This window comes from Heptranchias perlo, chromosome 15 (genome assembly GCF_035084215.1).
Source record: "Heptranchias perlo isolate sHepPer1 chromosome 15, sHepPer1.hap1, whole genome shotgun sequence".
NCBI lineage: Eukaryota > Metazoa > Chordata > Chondrichthyes > Hexanchiformes > Hexanchidae > Heptranchias > Heptranchias perlo.
Window position 1 is genome coordinate 36,598,193 of NC_090339.1, and position 20,318 is coordinate 36,618,510.

The 20,318-nt window shown below is 46.6% G+C and overlaps 1 long non-coding RNA gene across 1 annotated transcript; it reads left to right on the forward strand.

Annotated features, from left to right (window-relative positions):
- The first annotated feature begins 7,486 nt into the window (after positions 1-7,486).
- On the forward strand, positions 7,487-10,557 carry LOC137332721 (uncharacterized). Its single transcript, XR_010965725.1, has 3 exons — positions 7,487-7,532; positions 8,696-8,898; positions 9,548-10,557. It is a non-coding gene; the product is annotated as an uncharacterized lncRNA (long non-coding RNA).
- Positions 10,558-20,318: the final 9,761 nt, after the last annotated feature.

Sequence of the window (20,318 nt, forward strand, 5' to 3'; positions counted from 1 at the left end):
AGTAAAGCCTTCCTCCCAGACCATGCTCTATGGTATGACTGCAAAAAGGAAGATGGTAGTGTTTGTTGGAGGCCAATCATCTCAGCCCCAGGACATTGTTGCAGGAGTTCCTCAGGGCAGTGTCCTAGGCCCAACCATCTTCAGCTGCTTCATCAATGACCTTCCCTCCATCATAAGGTCAGAAATGGGGAGGGTCGCTGATGATTGCACAGTGTTCAGTTCCATTCGCAACCCCTCAGATAATGAAGCAGTCCGTGCCCGCATGCAGCAAGACCTGGACAACATTCAGGCTTGGGCTGATAAGTGGCAAGTAACATTCGCGCCAGACAAGAGAGAATCGAACCACCTCCCCTTGACATTCAACGGCATTACCATCGCCGAATCCCCCACCATCAACATCCTGGGGGTCACCATTGACCAGAAACTTAACTGGACCAGCCATATAAATACTGTGGATACAAGAGCAGGTCAGAGGCTGGGTATTCTGCGGCGAGTGACTCACCTCCTGACTCCCCAAAGCCTTTCCACCATCTACAAGGCATAAGTCAGGAGTGTGATGGAATAGTCTCCACTTGCCTGGATGAGTGCAGCTCCAACAACACTCAAGAAGCTGGACACCATCCAGGACAAAGCAGCCCACTTGATTGGCACCCCATCTACCACCCTAAACATTCACTCCCTTCACCACCAGCGCACCGTGGCTGCAGTGTGTACCATCCACAGGATGCACTGCAGCAACTCGCCAAGGCTTCTTCGACAACACCTCCCAAACCCGCGACCTCTACCACCTAGAAGGACAAGAGCAGCAGGCACATGGGAACAACACCACCTGCACGTTCCCCTCCAAGTCACACACCATCCTGACTTGGAAATATATCGCCGTTCCTTCATCGTCGCTGGGTCAAAATCCTGGAACTCCCTTCCTAACAGCATTGTGGGAGATCCTTCAACACACGGACTGCAGCAGTTCAAGAAGTCGGCTCACCACCACCTTCTCAAGGGCAATTAGGGATGAGCAACAAATGCCGGCCTCGCCAGTGACGTCCACATAACCATGAATGAATAAAAAAAAATAATCACCCATTTCTCACACCCTGCATATGGGGGAATAACAGTAAGTATCCCCCTCCCTCTCAGACTCTGCACGTGGTACAACTACGAATATCTCCCTGCATTTCAGATTCTGCATGTGATATAACTGTTAATAACCCACTGCCTCTCATACCCTGTGCGTGGTATAATTGTCGATATACTCCCCTTCCTCTCACTCAGATCCTGCATGTTTGTGTGTGTCCCCCAGTCTGGCTGTTTGTGCAGGTAAAAGAAACAAAAATAACATGAATCTAGACAATCGCTCCATGTTCCAATAATCTGGTCACCATATAAAAGGTAATCCTGCACCATTCACCAAATGACACGTTGGGAACGCTGGTTCCCAGAGCAAACAACAGAAGCGTCTGTGAAAACACATTAAGACTTTAAAAAAAAATTCTCATTAGAAATTCATTACTGCACTGCAACAAAAAAATTTACTTTAACGTGATGGGGAACACAGATGTTAATAAGAAATCGGAGAGTGTTTTACGCTAAACAGAGTTTTATCTTACAGTTTAAAAAACTTAGACTACTTCTTACAGCCTGCAGGTAAAATACAAATTACTCTGAAACAGTGCCAGAATGAAAAGTATAGCAACAGCTGCGTATCGAAGTTTATTTCACCCCTCGCCCTAATCCCATCCCTTCTATAGGCCCCACATGTTTATATATCTGTCAATCTAGAGTTACCACAAATGTCATGTAAGCTGTGCGCACCATTCCCCTCCCCCTGAATACCTTTCAGAAAATTGCTGGGTGGGGTTATACGAAAAGGACCGTCTCTTCTGACTGCTGTAAAGAAAGAAAGACTTGCATTTACATAGCGCCTTTCACGACCTCAGGGCGCCCCAAAGAGCTTTGCAGCCAATGTAGTACTTATTGAAATGTAGTCACTGTTGTAACGTAGGGAAACACAGGAGCCAATTTGTGCACAACAAGCTCCCACAAACAGCAATGAAATAAATGACCAGATAGTCTGTTTTTAGTGATGTTGGTTGAGGGCAGGTGTAGTCACGGCATATCCCGAGGGATTTAGATGCCCAAATCTTGATCCAGTATTCCCATTAAAGACTTTAATGAGATCAATTTTGATTTGGCTTGTTACAAACACACACAGTTAAATTACAGCCCACTGAACCAATTGGACTCAGAAGGGAAAACTGTGAAATCATAAATACAGCCATCTGTGGAAAGCTTGGGAACATTCCAATGAAATATGTAACCCGCAAGGCATTAACAAGCTATAGATTAGAAGAATGCTGACAGGCACCTTAGGTTCACCCTGTTCTGCAGGTATGATAAAATATATAATAATAAAGAAATTGCTTTATCAAACTGTGGCACTGCCTGGCGGAGGAGAACGGACCTTTCTTTCACCATCTGCAACGAGGCTCTTTTTTGCCAATTTTGCCTGTTCCTTTCCTAAAATCCTCATCCTTATTCTTGTTTTCAAATCCCTCCATGGCCTCGCCCCACCCTATCTCTGTAACCTCCTACAGCCCCACCAACCCTCCGAGATCTCTACACTCATCCAATTCTAGCCTCTTGTGCATCTCCCTGATTTTAATCACTCCACCATTGGCGGTTGTGCCTTAAGCTGCCTAGGCCCTAAACTCTGGAATTCCCTCCTAAATCTCTCCTCCTTAAAACCTACCTCTTTAACCAAGCTTTTGGTCTCCTTATGTGGTTCAGTGTCAAATGTTGTTTGATAATCACTCCTGCAAAGCACCTTGGGACATTTTACTACATTAAAGGTGCTATATAAATGCAAATTGTTGTAAAGGCACTAATTCCTACTGGAGTTGGTTCAATGCACACCAGGCACTTATCCTTATTAGGGATTATAATATCCCTTTCCCTTCACTCCCACTATGTGAAAGTGGGGTTTGAACCCATAATCTTCTGACTCAGAGGCAAGGGTGCTACCATTGAGCCAAGGCTGCCACCTACAATGGGTGGGTTAGAATCCATGGGCATGAGAGAGGAGAGCGGGGTGGGGGATTTTTGAGTACGAAGCCCGGAAGGGAAGTAGGCAGATTGCAACCTAAATGAGGCCAATCAATGCCTCTTCTGGGTTTCGTGCCCGGCAGCCAGCGTGATTGACAGGCTGACTGCCTGTTGGCAGAGAGGAGTTGCACATCCGAGAGGTGGGAGGGGGGGAGAAAGAGAGAGAGAGACCTCATCGGCCGTTGGGAGAGAGATCGGAAAGGGGGTGTGGGGAGAGAGACTTCAGAGATCGGGAGGGGGTCCAGGTGACATTGGAGATTGGAGGGGGAAGGGGAGACATCGGAGATGGGGGGAGACATCGGAGATTGGAGGGGGGGAGTCCAGGCGACATCGGAGATTGGAGGTGGGAGGGGGCTCCAGGCGACATCAGAGATTGGAGTGGGGGTGGGGGGGTCCAGGCAGCATTGGTTTTATGGTATGTTTGTTAACATTTAATTATATTTAATTTATTTAGTGTATTTTTCATTGATCTGGCCCTTCCCACCTGCTTTCACCAGGTGTGAATCGGAAGCGAGGGGAAAGCTGCCCAGGTAAGGTTAAAATCAATTTAAGTGTCCAATACACAAAATATAAAGGGCGCTAAATTGGGCCATGTAGCGCCCATTGTAACCCTGAACGCTGGAAGCATGTAAAGTAGGGAGAAAATGGCTGCAATCAGTGTGCAACGCTGATTTAAAGTGATACACACAATTTTGGACCTTAACGCTCAACTCAACTCACAGTCTTATCCCCGACCATCTAAATGTTTCTAACAGTGCCTGAAGGAACCCCTCACCAGCGCTATTTAAAGGGCCATGCAGGTGTTGCAGGTTACTTGCTGGATTATTGCTTCTGGCTGTTGGAGGAGTAGGAAGTGTTTTTTGAAGCTCCCTATTCTTATTCAGAGTTTCTACACTACTTTTGAGAGTGCTTTGGCAGGTATTGCCTTACGGGTCGGGAAACTACAACCCTGGCGGAACAACATTCCTGGCATCCATGGGCGGTCTGCTAGGGCTCCCATTGGGCATTGAGCATGACTGGGAGCATGCAGAGAGGCCATGCCTAGCGGGTCAAACTGCGAGGAGATTGAGGACGAGGAGGCGCAGGGCACTGAGCAGGAGGCCCTACCCAATGAGGGCCTTCAGGGATCAATTCTCTTACCTCAATCGATGCCTGAGGTTCACCAAGGAAGCCGTCACCGAGATCTGTCAACTGGTGCGGCCACAACTGCAGCCTCAGAGCAGGGCGAGGACAGCATTGCCTGTGGCTGTGAAGGTCACCATGGCACTGAATTTCTACGGCTGAGGAGCATTTCAGGCCTCTGCTGGCGACATGTGCAACATCTAACAGTATGCAGTGTACTGCTGCATAAGGGATGTCACAGACGCACTGTACCACATGAGGAACAGGTTCATCACCTTCCCTCTCGACAGAGACAATCAAAACAAGCGAGCACGGGGGTTCGCCCGCATTGCTGGCTTCCCCATGGTGCAGGGTGCCACGGACTGCACACATATTGCCCTGCGTGCCCCGCACATCAACTCAGTCGTCTTCGTCAACCGAAAGGGCTTCCACTCCCTCAACGTGCAGCTGGTGTGCGACCACACGCATCGCATCTTGGCGGTCGATGCCCGCTACCCTGGGAGTAGTCACGACGCCTTCGTCATGCGGCAGTCCAACGTGCCAGCTATCTTTCATCCGACTCGGCAAGTCAAAGGCTGGCTAGTGGGCGACAAGGGCTATCCCCTCACGACGTGGCTCATGACACCGGTCAGGAATCCACGCACACGTGCACAGCAGGCCTATAATGAGAGCCATGCTGCCACAAGCAACTTCGTGGAGCACACCATAGGCCTCCTCAATCAACGCTTTCACTGCCTGGACCGGTCTGGAGGAGCCTTGCAGTACTCCCCTGAGCGGGTGGGCAGATTCGTGGTGGCATGCTGCATGCTGCATAACCTCGCCATTGTGAGGGACCAGCCTTTGCCACCAATGACTGCAGAAGATCCTGAGCCAGAGGTGGAGGAGGAGGAGGCTGAGGAGGAAGAGGCGGAGGTGCAGGAGGAGGAAGAGGCTGAGGAGGAGGTGGTGGAGCCGGAAGAGGAGGTGGAGGAGGACGCAAGGGTGCAGCAGGAACCACACGCCTTGTCTGCAAGGGCTCTGCGTGCTCGCCTGATCCGTGCCCGGTATCAATAATTGGAACTACGTCCCCCAACTCGCCAACAATCCTACATTCCCCACCTTTCCCCTCCCACAAGACAATCAAATCGCCCTCCATCACATTACACATTGGTGTCCCTCTCAGCTCATTGCATGAATAAAAACCACCACTAAATGCAAAATTAAACTCTCATTTATAGATTAATAAATGAAAATATGCAAACATAATAGAACTATTCACCCTTGTGCATTCCCTTAATGCCTGTTGTCCGTGTGCCGTTACCTATCCTAGTGCTCCTACGAGGTGCTCCCCAGTGGCTGGAGCATGGGTGGTGGAAGGCTGCTGGCTTTCAATGGAGGAAGGTCCAGATGGCCTTGGAGGACGACCTCGAGCAGCTCTATGCCTGGAGGGCCTGGCTTCAGACCGCACCATCTCAGCATGGGCTGCAGCAGTCTGGCCTGGCTGGCTGACAGGCAACAACAGGGGCACTGGCGGAGTAGCAGGGGTGGGAGCAGGAATGCTGTCATCCTGAGAGAGGACAGCAGGTCCGACTGCCATGGCGCCACTGCCACTCGCACGGGGTGGTGCCTCAGCAATCCTGGTGATCGGCTGGAGAACGGATTGCTGGAGTGCTGTGATGCACTGGAAGCCCTGTTCCACAGTGGTCCCCAGAGCCATGATAGCAGCAGTCTGAACTTCCAATGCAGCAGTCTGAACTTCCAATGCAGCAGTCAGACCTTGGATGGCAGATGTTTGTGCTGCAATGGATGCTGTGACATCAGTCATCAGACGCTGCATCATGGTGGGTTCCACAAGTGCGCTGATGGAGGTGACCACCCGTTCCATGTTGGAAAGGATGGGCTCCAAGCTCTTCGCAAAGCCCTGCGCCAAGTTGGAGCTGGAATCCTCCATGCCCCTTCTCATTATGCGCAGGCTATCTGGCAGGTTTTCCAGTGCGCCAAGCATTTGTTGGTGTGTGCTCATCAGCCGCCTTCTGTAGCCTGGCCCATCAAAGTCCTCATCTGACTCCTCTGCAGCAGAACTAGTGAGCGGCCTCACCCTCCGGCGAGCTGGCACCTGTGGTATCCGTTCCCTCTGCCCCGGCTCCTGCGCACTTGTGCTCGGTGTCTCACCACGTGCAGATCCCTCCTGTAACCTAACCTCTAAAGGACGCGCAATGTCAGTCTCTGAGCTGGTGGAAGCAAGTGTCAGATCGAGTGACGGTGTGGCTTCAGTGTCCTCCTCCTCCTCCTCGGGTGCCGCCATGTGTTCTTGGGTATCTGCAATGACAAAGGGAAACAGGTTGAGTTGTGGAGTGGGGAGAGGCGCAAGTAAGAGGTGCATGCTGGCAGCAAATGCAACACATGAGTCAGAAAAGATTATGGGAGGAGGGAGACGTGGAAAAGGAAAAAGATCATTAGATATGCAGAGACCCCCCCCGCCCCCCCCTTGACTGGGACCTGCAGCCACAGCACGTAGTAACGGCTGCAGCAACGGCCCCCCCAATGATCCGCAGCCCTGTCTCCTCTTGGGGGGGTGAGGATGTGTAGACGTGCCCGTCCAGCCTCAGGTCCCTCCTGCTGGCGGGTGTTATACGCCACCTTCTCCTGCAAGACAGAGGACAGTGTGTCAGTGAGTGTCCTGCAAGGTGTGTGGGTGATGTACCTGTCATGGTCGAATAGCTGCCAGTTTGTATGACTTGTGTGGTGATTGTGTGGCCTGCAAGTGTGGTATTATGTGCGTGTGAGGTGCAGCATTGCGTATGGATGGGCAGTGTTTGTTGGAGGGTGGGTGGGTGACGGGAGGTGTCGTGCGTGGAGTATTGGTGCAGTTGGTAGGATGTGCCACTTGGCATTTGCATTCACTCACCTTGACCACTCGTGTCAAGTCATTACATTTCTTGCGGCACTGCACCCACGTGCGTGGTGCAATGCTCCTCGCATTCACCTCCTGTGCCACGGCCTGCCAATGCCTACGCAGCTGTAGTCTAGACGATCTCCGGCCACCCTGCGGGTACAATGCTGCCCCTCCTCTGGTCCACCCCTTCCACCAAGGCCTCCAGAGCATCATCCGAGAATCTTGGTGCCCGCTCTCTTGCTGATGCAGCTACTCGTGACGCCATTCTCCCTTCTCCTCCTTGGCTGTGCATCTGCCATTAGGAATGTGCCTGCACCTTTAAGTAGTGCAGGCAGCTGATGACGTGCGCTGCCCTCGCCCCATTTTCAACTTCCTCATTCTCCATGCAGCCTCTCAGCAGCGAGGGCTGCGCTTGCTGCACGGAGGCTTCAGGGTAAGTAGCAGGCAGCACGAATTTCACGTGCTGCCTTCGGAGGGTCCGTTTGGCGCGGGGTGGTAGCGCATCGCTACCATCGCTCAGAACGGACCCTTATCCAATTTTTCCCCAAAAGTACTTTAAGTACCTCAATGAGGTACATTGCCCCTTTAAGTGTCGGCCCCCCGGATTTAAGTGGGGGCGGGACTTCCTGGTGACTGCTGTGCACACGCAAACAAATTTGCCTGAGTCTAATACAAAAATGAGCGGGTTCTAGCCGGGATGTCTGTCCGCTCCCAAAAACATCGATTTTGTCTGCTCCCCCCCCACCCTCTCTGCTCCCAACCCACCCGATCTTGGGGGCTAAAATTGAGCCCCATGTTAGGGTAGATTTTACACGATGTGTGGAGGGAGCAGTCGTGTGCCTTGCTTTCATAATGTTGGATATTTAATATCAGTAATATATAGTAACTGTAACAGTCTCTTGATAATTTACACTGACTGTATATATAGTCTTTTGGCTATCACTGGACTTTCTAGTACCCTAGCTCGTTTGTAGTAACGGCTGTTGGACAGCTCACTCTCTCAACGGAAGGAACACTAAGGTCAGTATTTGACCATCGTGATAGAAAATGTGGAAGTGATGGATTTCACAACTTTAGCAGACTGCACAGCACCACGATGAAAGCCAGCAGGTTATTTACAGTTAAACAAGGCTGAGTCTGAGAGGTGGGGCAATAAGAACACTGTGCTTTATGTATCTTTTTTAAAAAGGCAGTAGTTCCACAGTGGGTTTAGCAAACTTTTACAGACAAGAGTTTCTTGGTGATGTAAATACCTATAACTCACAATACCAACCGTGTGCCAAATACTGACCAGCTACAGTGGATTTCCAGCACCCCCCGCTGGTGGGACTGAGGGCTGCATCTTGGAAAATAACATGGTTGAAAAAGAAAGACTTGCATTTATTTGGCTCTTTCAAAGAGCCGGCACAGGCACGATGGGCCAAATGGCCTCCATCTGTGTTGTATCATTCAATGAGTCTATTGTATGAATTTTCATGACCTCAGGATGTCCCAAAGTGCTTTACAGACATTTAACTAATTTTGAAGTTTAGTCACTGTTGTAATGTAGGAAACTTTAACCATTTCAAACACAACTTTTCTTTGATTTTTTTCTAGAGTTGCAGACTTTTCAACATGTGGAGTGATGATGGCAGAACATTTTTTGCTCTGAAGGAAAGAAAGCAGCGGATACTTGTTAGTGTGGGGTAGGGTTGCCAACCCTCCAGGATTGCCCTGGAGTCTCCAGCAATTAAAGATGAATCTCCTGGACACTCCTGTGAGCAACTCAAGAGAAAAATCATAGGGGCATTAAAAAAATGGTGTGTTTTTTCCATTTTCTTTGAATGCTTTTATTTACTCATTATAAAAATATTGGAGATGGGAAAAAAGGCTGTTTGGCTGGGTGGGTGGTTGGAGGTGGGAGGTCATGTGATGAAACCTCCAGGAATACATCTAACCAGAGTTGACAACCCTAGCGTGGGGGTAAAGGATTAGCAACTGAATGCAGTGTCCCAGGGATTGGTGTTCGGATGGCTTCTGATTATTATCTACATTAATAACTTGGATTTAGAAACAAATTGCTTAAATTCGCAGATGATACTAAGCTTGGAGGGAGGTCCAATTGAGGGACTGCTGCACTGTCAGAGGTGCAATCTTTCAGTTCAGGCTTTAATCCAAAGCCCCATCTGCCCTCTCAGGTAGATGTAAAAGATCCCATGGCACTATTCGAAGAAGAGCAGGGGAGTTCACCTAATGTCCTAGTCAATATTTATCCCTCGACTAACATCACTAAAACAGTTTAATTGGTCACTTATTTCTGCTGTTCGTGGGACTTGCTGTCACGTTTCCAACATTACAACAGTGACTGCACTTCAAAGGTACTTCATTGACTGTGAAGCACTTTGGGACATCCTGATGTAATGAAAAGCACTATATAAATGCAAATTCTTTCTCTTCTTTCCTAAATAGGCAGAACAGTGGCACATGAAATTCAATGCAGACAAGAGCATAGTCCACATTGGAAAGAAAAATGGATGTCATAGCATGGATGGTGTAGACATAACAAATGGTGAAGTTGAAAGGGATTTGGGTGATAGCATTTTATGGGGAAGAATTGTTCTGGGTCTCTTTGTGCATTGACATTGTAAATCCATTCCAAAAGAACATGGTTATGAAAGAGCAATTTCTGACTGATGCCAAGAAGAACTTCTTCACACAAAGAATGACCAACAATTGAAATCGACTAAGGCGAAAACCTTAGATTCATTTTAGATAAAGTTAGATGACCTGTTGGATGAGTTAAGGTGCGCTGAATGGCCTCCTTCATCTATATTTATCTTGTGGCCTTGTGAAAGTCAGCACCCAGTGTCACTGTCAAACACTTTGTCAGGTACAGAATGGGTTCAATGAAAAGTAAAGGTCCCTCCGCACTGTCTCATCAAGTCTTTCCAGATCAAGTATAGCACAGGTTAGATAGAGAGGCGTGTGGGTGTTTGAAGGCGGCTCTTAAACAGAATGGGTTTCATTATGCTCATAAATGGAACAAAATGTTGATATGAAAATATTGTTCAGGGACTTTATCCCACAGAATAAATACTGCAGACTAAAGTATAAAATGTATTCTCTATGTCTCCTTTTGATTTGCTCTCTTTTTTTTTCTTCACTTCATGTATTCATGTGAGCGACTCCCACTACAAAGCATGGAAGACCTGGGATATCAGACGTTTCTATCAGAAGGTGCTATTACTACACTCCACCACATGATGGCAGCAAAGGCATGGAATTCCTTTGCATTATTTTTCATGCACTGCTTAACACATTTAAATCAAAATTTCTATGTAGGCTATTGTAACCCAATCACCAGCTAAAAATACAGCACAGAGGAATTTCAGTCCCTTCTCTTACTATTGAACTGAAATGAGCTAACTCAACACAGGCTCAAGACCTGGTCCCTCTGGTCTGTATAGCTCAGCTAAACATCGTTCACCTGACGAAGGGGGAAGCCTCCGAAAGCTTGTGAATTTAAAATAAAATTGCTGGACTATAACTTGGTGTTGTAAAATTGTTTACAATTGTCAACCCCAGTCCATCACCGGCATCTCCACATCTTTACTAATTAAACCATTGATGGAGCTCCCAGATTCCTGGATATGGCAACATTCAGTGAATCTAAGACTGGGAATTTGTCACCATCACTTAGAAGTGTGAGCAGGTAAGTCAGTTGCCTTGTTTTTCATAGCATTTCAGAATGGATGAATGCTGGGACTGTACCCTAATACTTGGATTTTCTAATTATGATACAGTAACAAGGAAGTGCAGGGGTCTGCGGAGAGTTTTAAGTAAAGATTACTTGCCCCAAGGGGGAGGGGTTGGGCAGCCACAAACAATGCCATGGGACTGCAGAACAAAGGGGGAGAGTTAAGTGCAGAAATGCAGTGGTAGTGTGAGATTCAATAGAGAGGGAAGATCACTAAGTAACTAAACGTGAGTCCAGATAATGCTTTGCCTCCCAGGAGACAGGGTAAAGGATATAACAGAGCAGGTGCGGAAACTCTTGGAAAGGGGGGGGAGATCAACCTGACAGCTGGTTTTGTGACAGAACTGATGACTTAGGGAAGAATAAAATTCAGGTCCAGAAAAGAGACTTCCAGGAGTTAGGAGGCAAATTAAAAGTAAGACCTTAAAGATAATCATTTTCGGATTATTACCAGCGTCATGTGCTAGCCAGTGCAAAAATAGACAAATTAGGTTGGTAAATGCATAGTTACAGACAAAAACACCAGGAGTTTCCTCAGGGATTCTCCTGATCGGTCACTGTAACTTTGGCAGGAGATTGGCAGAAACTGTGTAAATGGAGGTTTCTGCCAATCTTCTGTTAAATCTACAGCAGCTGATTGCAAGAATGCCCGAGGAAATTCAGGGCAACAGTGTAGGAGGGATGGGCTAAAAATTCTGGACATTGGGACCGACAGTGCACCTATGGGTCACACTATACCTGAACAGTTGCAATGTCAAAACTGGCCTTTTAAAATTTAGTTTCCCCATCAGGCCCTTAGTGACACAGGATACCAGGCACACACAGGCCTTTGCACCCAGTGTTGCTAGAGCACAAATGATGAGAAATTGTATGATGTTTATCTCTTATTTTTATGTTGTCATAACACACCTGCCCATATGTGAGCAGGGCTATTAAGTGACTGCCCTCACTTCCAGTGGTGTTTTGGAGGGGTGCAAAGGGGCATAATGGGGTCCCCATCCCACTGCTCATCCCCACCCAGCTAAATGATGCTGGTTTTCTGGAAATTGAGGGCCCAGCTCCTTTTTTTTTTCCCAGAAAAGATTCCCCCGCAGGACCTACCTGCCCGCGTCGCAGCAGATGCAAATTGGTCCAGAGGAAACCAGCGAACTGCCTCACGAGGCCCAACAGGTGCCCGCAGCCTTGCCAGAATTGTTCAGATTAGCTCCAAGGCCGAATTTCAGTCAGACCTTGGGTCTCCGGCTTTTGGCACATGCTGCCAGCGCAGACTTTTTACTATTCATGTCGCAAGTCTGATTACAAAGGCCTGCTGTGCATTGCCCTTGGAAGTATTACTGAGTGCTACAAGGCTGATGGTCCAGAGAATCGTGTGAAATTTAAAGAATTTACACTGAATGTTTCGGTTTTGATAGATTGTTTAAATATGTTGATCTGTTCTCATTTTTCCAACTGTCCTTTTTCCAATAATCCTCCTCCTCTCCTGAACGTCCTAACTGTTCTGGGATACAGTTCCACAGGTACCCTCCAGTACCTCACCCCGGTGACCATTCTCCTTGTGTGAACCTAGATAGTGACCGTTGACAGGCTATTCATCCGTGGGGACATTACAGCTGGTCCTGTCCGCACTTGGCGTCCACTTTCCAATGGAGATCACTAGACTATTGCATAGTGTCTAACTCATTTACATGGGTTTGCAGTTTTGTATTTTGTGCAGCGTGGAAAGAAAGAAATAGCCTGGCATTCAGGTAAAGGGTAATTAAGGCACGGTTATTAAGGCAGGAATTTTCGTTTTTAAAATTAAGGTGCATCCTTTTTTAATAGACTTGTTAGGAGTGATTTTAAACCCCAAGAACGGGTGGGTTGAGGGCGGGTGGTTGCTGAAGATAGTTGTTTTTTTGGGTCGCAACCGCAACATTTTCGGACTTTGCATTCCCAGTGGGAAGCCTGTACACACTCACGTTAAACCCGGAAATAAAGCCGGGTTGCGGTCGCGATCCAAAAAACAACTGTTTTCAACTTCCATCCGCCCCCAACCCACCCGTTCTTGGGGTTTAAAATCACCTCCATTATGTTTGTTTAATACCTTTCATTTGCAATCAAAGCACTTTGTTCACTGGTGCAGTGTATGTCGGCTCACTTGGTATAGACTTCCATCCAGCAAACTGAATGCAGAATAACTTGGTGTAGACCATGAAATACACTGAATGTGGACAAGAGTGGTGTAGACTGCTGCCCAGAGCAGAGACTCCAGCCGGGGTTGGTAAACACAGGCACCCAGTGCAGAGACTCCAGCCGGGGTTGGTAAACACAGGCACCCAGTGCAGAGACTCCAGCCGGGGTTGGTAAACACAGGCACCCAGTGCAGAGACTCCAGCCGGGGTTGGTAAACACAGGTACCCAGTGCAGAGACTCCAGCCGGGGTTGGTAAACACAGGCACCCAGTGCAGAGACTCCAGCCGGGGTTGGTAAACACAGGCACCCAGTGCAGAGACTCCAGCCGGGGTTGGTAAACCCAGGCACCCAGTGCAGAGACTCCAATTGGGGTTGGTAAACACAGGCACCCAGTGCAGTGACTCCAGCCGGGGTTGGTAAACACAGGCACCCAGTGCAGAGACTCCAGCCGGGGTTGGTAAACACAGGCACCCAGTGCAGAGACTCCAGCCGGGGTTGGTAAACACAGGCACCCAGTGCAGAGATTCTAGCCGGGGTTGGTAAACCCAGGCACCCAGTGCAGAGACTCCAGCCGGGATTGGTAAACACAGGCACCCAGTGCAGAGACTCCAGTCGGGATTGGTAAACACAGGCACCCAGTGCAGAGACTCCAATCGGGGTTGGTATAGTGGTATCTGGTGGGACAGGGCAGAACCAGTCTGCGGATGTGGAATCCGGGCAACAAAAGGTTCACTAAATAGGAGTGGCGTTAAAAGGATTCCGTTAGTAGGAGCAGGTACACAGGCGTGAGGATGTTTTAGGACTGTATATCTGTGGGATCTTGAACAGTACACCATTTAGAGTAATCCCACAATTTTAGAAAGCCTGTGCATATACTGATGCCTGTGATAGAACCTGACTCACTCATGGATACTGGAAGTGAAGTTTACTAGAAGCCTAGTTTTTGAGAGGGTGTCCAGAAATTTCTAAAGTGTAATCGGGCAGAAAAATAGGTCTCCATTTTCCCCTCTTCTGTTTCTCATGATGTGGTGCCATTAGCTACTGAGGTTTTTCAATTAGTTTTCATCATCAGCAGAGCAAACATCCAAACTCAAACTGTGAACACACTTGCTCATTCCCTTTACTGATCTGTTTTGGACTTGACAAAAGGTGACAACACTAATTGGGAACATTATTCACACTGGCCTGGCTCTTGGGGCATGAAATGAAAAGCGAATTTTGGAGGACAGGAGTCAGCTATTAGATGATAGCAGGTAATGCCCAGAGACAGATGTTTGGGGAAAAGAAAGATTCAGCTTGTTCAGACGTCTGCTAATGATTTTATTGTAAAGGGCTTTAGTGAGACCTCACCGGGGAGTACTGCGTACAGTTTTGGTCTCCTTATCTAAAGAAGGATATACTTGCCTTGGAGGTGGTACAACAAAGGTTCACTAGATTAATTCCTGAGATGAGAGGGTCGTACTATGAGGAGAGGTTGAGTAGAATGGGCCTATACTCTCTGGAGTTCAGAAGAACAAGAGGTGATCTCATTGAAACGTATAAGATTATGAGAGGGCTTGACAGGGTAGATGCTGAGAAATTGTTTTCCCTGGCTGGAGAGTCTCGAACTAGAGGGCATAGTCACAGGATAAGGGGTCAGCCGTTTAAGACTGAGATGTGGAGGAATTTCTTCACGCAGAGTGTTGTGAATCTTTGGAATTCTCTACCCCAGAGGGCTGTGGATGCTGAGTCATTGAATATATTCAAGGCTGAGATGGATAGATTTTTTAGATACTAGGGGAATCAAGGGATATGAGGATTGGGCAGGAAAGTGGAGTTGAGGTTGAAGATCAGCCATGATCTGTTTGAATGATGGAGCAGGCTCGAGGGGCCATATATGCTTACACCTGCTCCTACTTCTTATGTTCTTATTATTTTCAATTCTACTGGTGTGTGTCATTGATACTGGCACATTCGACAGCTGACACTGTTCAACAGTGTCCCTGAAATACCTCTTGTGTACAATAGGTGGCAGCAAAGAGTCATTATTGCAAAGAGTACAACCATTATTGCGCTCATGCACTGTCTCTGGGCGACTCTGTTCATTACAGGGCATCGTAGCAAGCTGTCAGAATGGGTTTTCTCTTCATGTTAGCAATTGCCAGAAATCTGAAGTAAAATAGAACATTTTGGAAATATGCAGAAAGGCCTGCATTTGCATAGCACCTTAAATCACATCTCTCAGAAACATCTTAAAACACCTCACATTCAATGAAGTACTTTGAAGTGCAGTGATTTTATATAGGCAAATGTGGCAACCATTTTCTGCCCACAAGTAGTAATGAGATGAATGACTAGTTAATCTGTTTATTTGGTGGTGTTGGTTAAGAGAGGAATATTAACCAGGGCACTGGAAAAACTCCCTGCTCTTCAAATATTGCCATGAGATCGTTGATGTCCACCTGAGCAGACAAGTAACCCAGGTACAAAGGTATACAAGATGCTAAATTGAATAGATTAATCCTGAGCACTATTTGGAGTTAAACCAGGACTGCAGAACAAATTGGGAAAAGGCAAGTTCAGGACTGATGTTAGGAAACACCTCTTCACATTAAGTATAATCAATACTTTGAATGATTTTTTAAATATTCGTTCATGGGATGTGGGCGTCGCTTGGCAAGGCCAGCATTTATTGCCCATCCCTAATTGCCCTTGAGAAGGTGGTGGTGAGCCACCTTCTTGAACTGCTACAGTCCGTGTGGTGAAGGTTCTACCACAGTGCTGTTAGGAAGGGAGTTCTAGGATTTTGACCCAGCGACGATGAAGGAACGGCGATATATTTCCAAGTTGGGATGGTGTGTGACTTGGAGGGGAACGTGCAGGTGGTGCTGTTCCCATGTGCCTGCTGTCCTTGTCCTTCTAGGTGGTAGAGGTCGCGGTTTGGGAGGTGCTGTCGAAGAAGCCTTGGCGAGTTGCTGCTGTGCATCCTGTGGATGGTACACACTGCAGCCACAGTGCGCTGGTGGTGAAGGGAGTGAATGTTTAGGGTGGTGGATGGGGTGCCAATCAAGCGGGCTGCTTTGTCCTGGATGGTGTCGAGCTTCTTGAGTGTTGTTGGAGCTGCACTCATCCAGGCAAGTGGAGAGTATTCCATCACACTCCTGACTTGTGCCTTGTAGATGGTGGAAAGGCTTTGGGGAGTCAGGAGGTGAGTCACTCGCTGCAGAATACCCAGCATCTGACCTGCTCTTGTACCCACAATTTTTATATGGCTGGTCCAGTTAAGTTTCTGGTCAATGGTGACCCCCAGGATGTTGATGATGGGGGATTCGGTGATGGTAATGCTGTTGAATGTCAAGGGGAGGTGGTTAGACTCTCTCTTGTTGGAGATGGTCATTGCCTGGTACTTGTCTGGTGCGAATGTTACTTGCCACTTATCAGCCCAAGCCTGAATGTTGTCCAGGTCTTGCTGCATGCGGGCTCGGACTGCTTCATTATCTGAGGTGTTGTAAATGGAACTGAACACTGTGCAATCATCTGAATAGAGTGGTGGAGGGGAAAATTCTTGAGTCTTTAAAGAAGCAGTTAAATGTTGTGATCATGGATTTCTATGGTAGGATGAGCTAGAAGCGCCGAATGTTCTCCCTCATCTGTACTGATCTTGTACAGGGGGTGGGTACTCCCTCTGTCTGCCCCCCCCCCCCTTTGTGACATCACATTTGGAGGCTGGGCTCCTCCACCAATCCTGCCAGTTCCATTCAGCGTACAGCCATTGCCACATAATGTACACAAGTGGGCCCCCACAATGCTGTATCCCAACACCAATCAATCTCAGGGAAATGGATTGCCATTAGGAGAGATTCATATCATTAAACAAAATTGTAGAGACAGGAATTTGAAATCTTCAGACACATGCGCCAGACTGGCCCACGTGGTATCGTTCCAATGTCATGTTGGCCCTGTGTCATGTTGTCATGGCATCCCATTAATGTCATGAATGGTGCATACACCTGCCTTTACAGGATTTAGGATGGGGTCATGGCCAAGGCAGGTGGCAGTCCTGCCCCACTGCAGTTCTGGTGACAGAGTGGAGCTCTGGGAATTTCTGGACTAATGTCTTTTCCAGCCTTGAGATTTTCTATGTTTTACATATCTAGCACAGAACCTCCCGCAATGCAGTGCGGCACTTAAGTGTCACCCTGGATTACGTGTTCAAGTTCTGGAGTTAAACCCAGAACCTTTGGACTGAGAGGTCAGAATGCCATCAACTGAACTAAGTTGACCTTGTAATGCAGGTCTGAATGTTAAATCTATCTTCTCCCTTTCAGGTCAGCACCTGATAGAGGGACGTTAGGTTAACGTTTAGGACCCATTTGAATTCTGATGAATTGTCCCACTTGAAATGTTTTCTCAGATGCTGTGTATCTTCAGTCTATCCTGTCTTTAATTTATAGTTGAATTCTCTTTCACAGATGTTCTGCACAGGCTAATCAATGCACTACAATAAAAGTCCTGAAATGAGCATTGAGAACAAAATGGAAGAGTTAGAAGCTTCAATAACTATGCAGGGATCTGATATGATAACTAATAGATTCATAGAAAGATTCATAGAAAATTTACGGCACAGAAGGAGGCCATTCTGCCCATCATGTCCGTGTTGGCCGAAAATGAGCCACCCAGCCTAATCCCACTTTCCAGCACTTTGTCCATAGCCTTGTAGGTGCATATCCAGGTACTTTGTAAAGGTGATGAGGGTTTCTGCCTCAAGACAGGGCTCAAGTTTGGAAGGGACGGGCAATTTAATATTCTTAGTTATAACAATTTCTGGAGAGATAGGGAAGGAATAAAGGTTTTATCAAAGTGCTAGAACATAAATATATTCTAGGGAGTTGTGCTAAGACAGAATATGAATAGAATTAAGAAATAGACAGGGAAATGGTCCAATTCTTGATGTGTAATACAAGCCATCAAACAGCAGAGATGAGATAAAGGGGGAGATATGCAAATAGTTTCAAGTGGTATGTAAGAACAGTAGGGCAATAATATTTTTAACTATCCCAAGATAGACTGTAATAAAGGCAATGCATATAATCAAATTGGGGAACACCTTTGGATCAATATGTTTACAGAGCATTGCTTGATCTGGTTCTAGGAAATGAAATAGGGCAAATAACTGATGTGAGAATAGGAGAACAACTGGAAAATTGTGACCAGAACGTAGCTAGGTTCAATGTAAGAATAGAAAAAGATAAGGTAAAGTCAAACACAAGGGGGGTGAACTGGAAAAAGGCAATATTCAGTGAGGCAAAAGGAGATCTAGCCCAAATTAATGATCTAGCCCAGAAAAATGATCAAACAGGATGAGAGATTAGCAGTGGAAAATCATCAAATATGAAATGCATAGAGTACAAAACAAATATATTCTTATAAGGTGGAAAAGAGATGCATCAAAGAATAGAGTTCTGCGGATAAATAAACATTAAAACTAAGTTGAAACTTAAAAGGGAGGCATATGATAAAGTTGGAACTAACAATATTAATGATAATCATGAGGAATATAGAAAGTGTAGCAGGGAGGAGAAAAGGGGGATCAGAAGTGCTAAAGGGGAATATGAAAAAAAATCAGATAATATAAAGAGAAATAGTAAGGGCTATTATGCATTATATATTAAAAATGTTGAGTGGCTGCAACATTCCGATGGCATTGCACCTCACCTAAAGTAACATGACAGCTCCACAGTACTGATCTTGAACCATTCCTTCCTGCAGTTTACAAGTAGCTCCATCCCTTTCCCTGGCCACTGTCTGAAGCTGAACCAGACCATTCGCAACCTCCGACATCTCTGCGCTCCTCCAATTCTGGCTGCTTGTGCATCCCCAATTTTAATCGCTCCACCATTGGCGGCTGCGCCTTCAGCTGCCTAGGCCCTAAGCACTGGAATTCCCTCCCTAAACCTCTCCGCCTCTCTACCTCTCTCTCCTCTTTTAAGACCTCCTTAAAACCTGCCTCTTTGACCAAGCTTTTGGTCATCTGTCCTAATTTCTCCTTATGTGGCTCGGTGTAAAATTTTGTATGATAATCGCTCCTGTGACGGGCCTTGGGACGTTTTACTGTGTTAAAGACGCTTTATAAATGCAAGTTGTTGTTGTGTGCATCTGAACAAAATCTACCGATATTCTTAATGTTAATAGGACGGATTTTGCTGTGAGTGGTGAACGTATGGTGCCAGCCATTCGTTGGACTTGCACTTGCCCATAGACTTTCTATGGGATTTTGCACAGCAAGTCACTGTAAGTTAGAGATCCAAACAGGTCATCTGGGACCTGTGTGAACAGGGCAAGCAACTGTGTATCTCAAACAATCAGATTGAAGGATTGTGAAATGAACAGCACAGAGTCAAATTAGGTACAGAAAGCTAAATAAAGAGAGGGAAAGAAAGATTGGATTAAGAGAGCGAGATAAAGGAGACAGAAAGAAAAAGTAAAAAAACAATTTTTAAAAATGTCTCCAACAATAATTAAAAGCTGAAGTAATGAGACTCCACACTTATAAAAGTTAATTTGCAGTACCAGAGAGGTTATTTGGCAGTAATTAACTCCTCCTGCTCTAGTAAAAAAACCCAATTTAAGGACACTTAGGATGGTCTGTAAATTAGTGTATCTGACGAAAACCAATGTGAAGCACCTCCATTCTACCAGAGATTTGCCTCTTCTTCATAACTGATTGTAACCCTGATACTGCTCCATATCCTCCCCAAACGCAAATTTGTTGGGGTACCTCAGCAAAATACACAGTCTTTACATAACTGAATACCTCAGATAGGCATTGATGGCTCAGGTAGGGGTGAAGTACCAGAGGGAGAGAAGCCTGTGTGGAACCATACACAGCCTAGTCAATGGCTTTAGGGGAGCAGAAGAAAAATGGATAAATTCACAACAAAAAAGGAGCTTCATCACTTGGCGAAAGTCCTGCCACATTAATGCCGGATCTGACTGTGTCAAACCAATCAGGCTGTATCAGCTTGGCAATGCAATCGATTCTGGCTCAGAGGGGTGTATTGTGTTGTTACAGGTTCTGTCCTTCAGACAAGAAATTCAATTAGATAGATGTTGAAAATCCTGTGATACTATTTGAAGAAGAAGGGGACATTCTATCAGTGTCCTGAACCAACGTTCCTTAGCCAACATCACCAAACCAGATTACTTGGTCATTCATCTTGTGGAGGTTTATGGAATGTTGATGGTGTAGACAAACTGCTTCATGTATCTAACAGTGACTGCACTCCAAAAGTAATTCATTGAGTGAAGTGCTTTGAGATTTTTGTTTGGGTG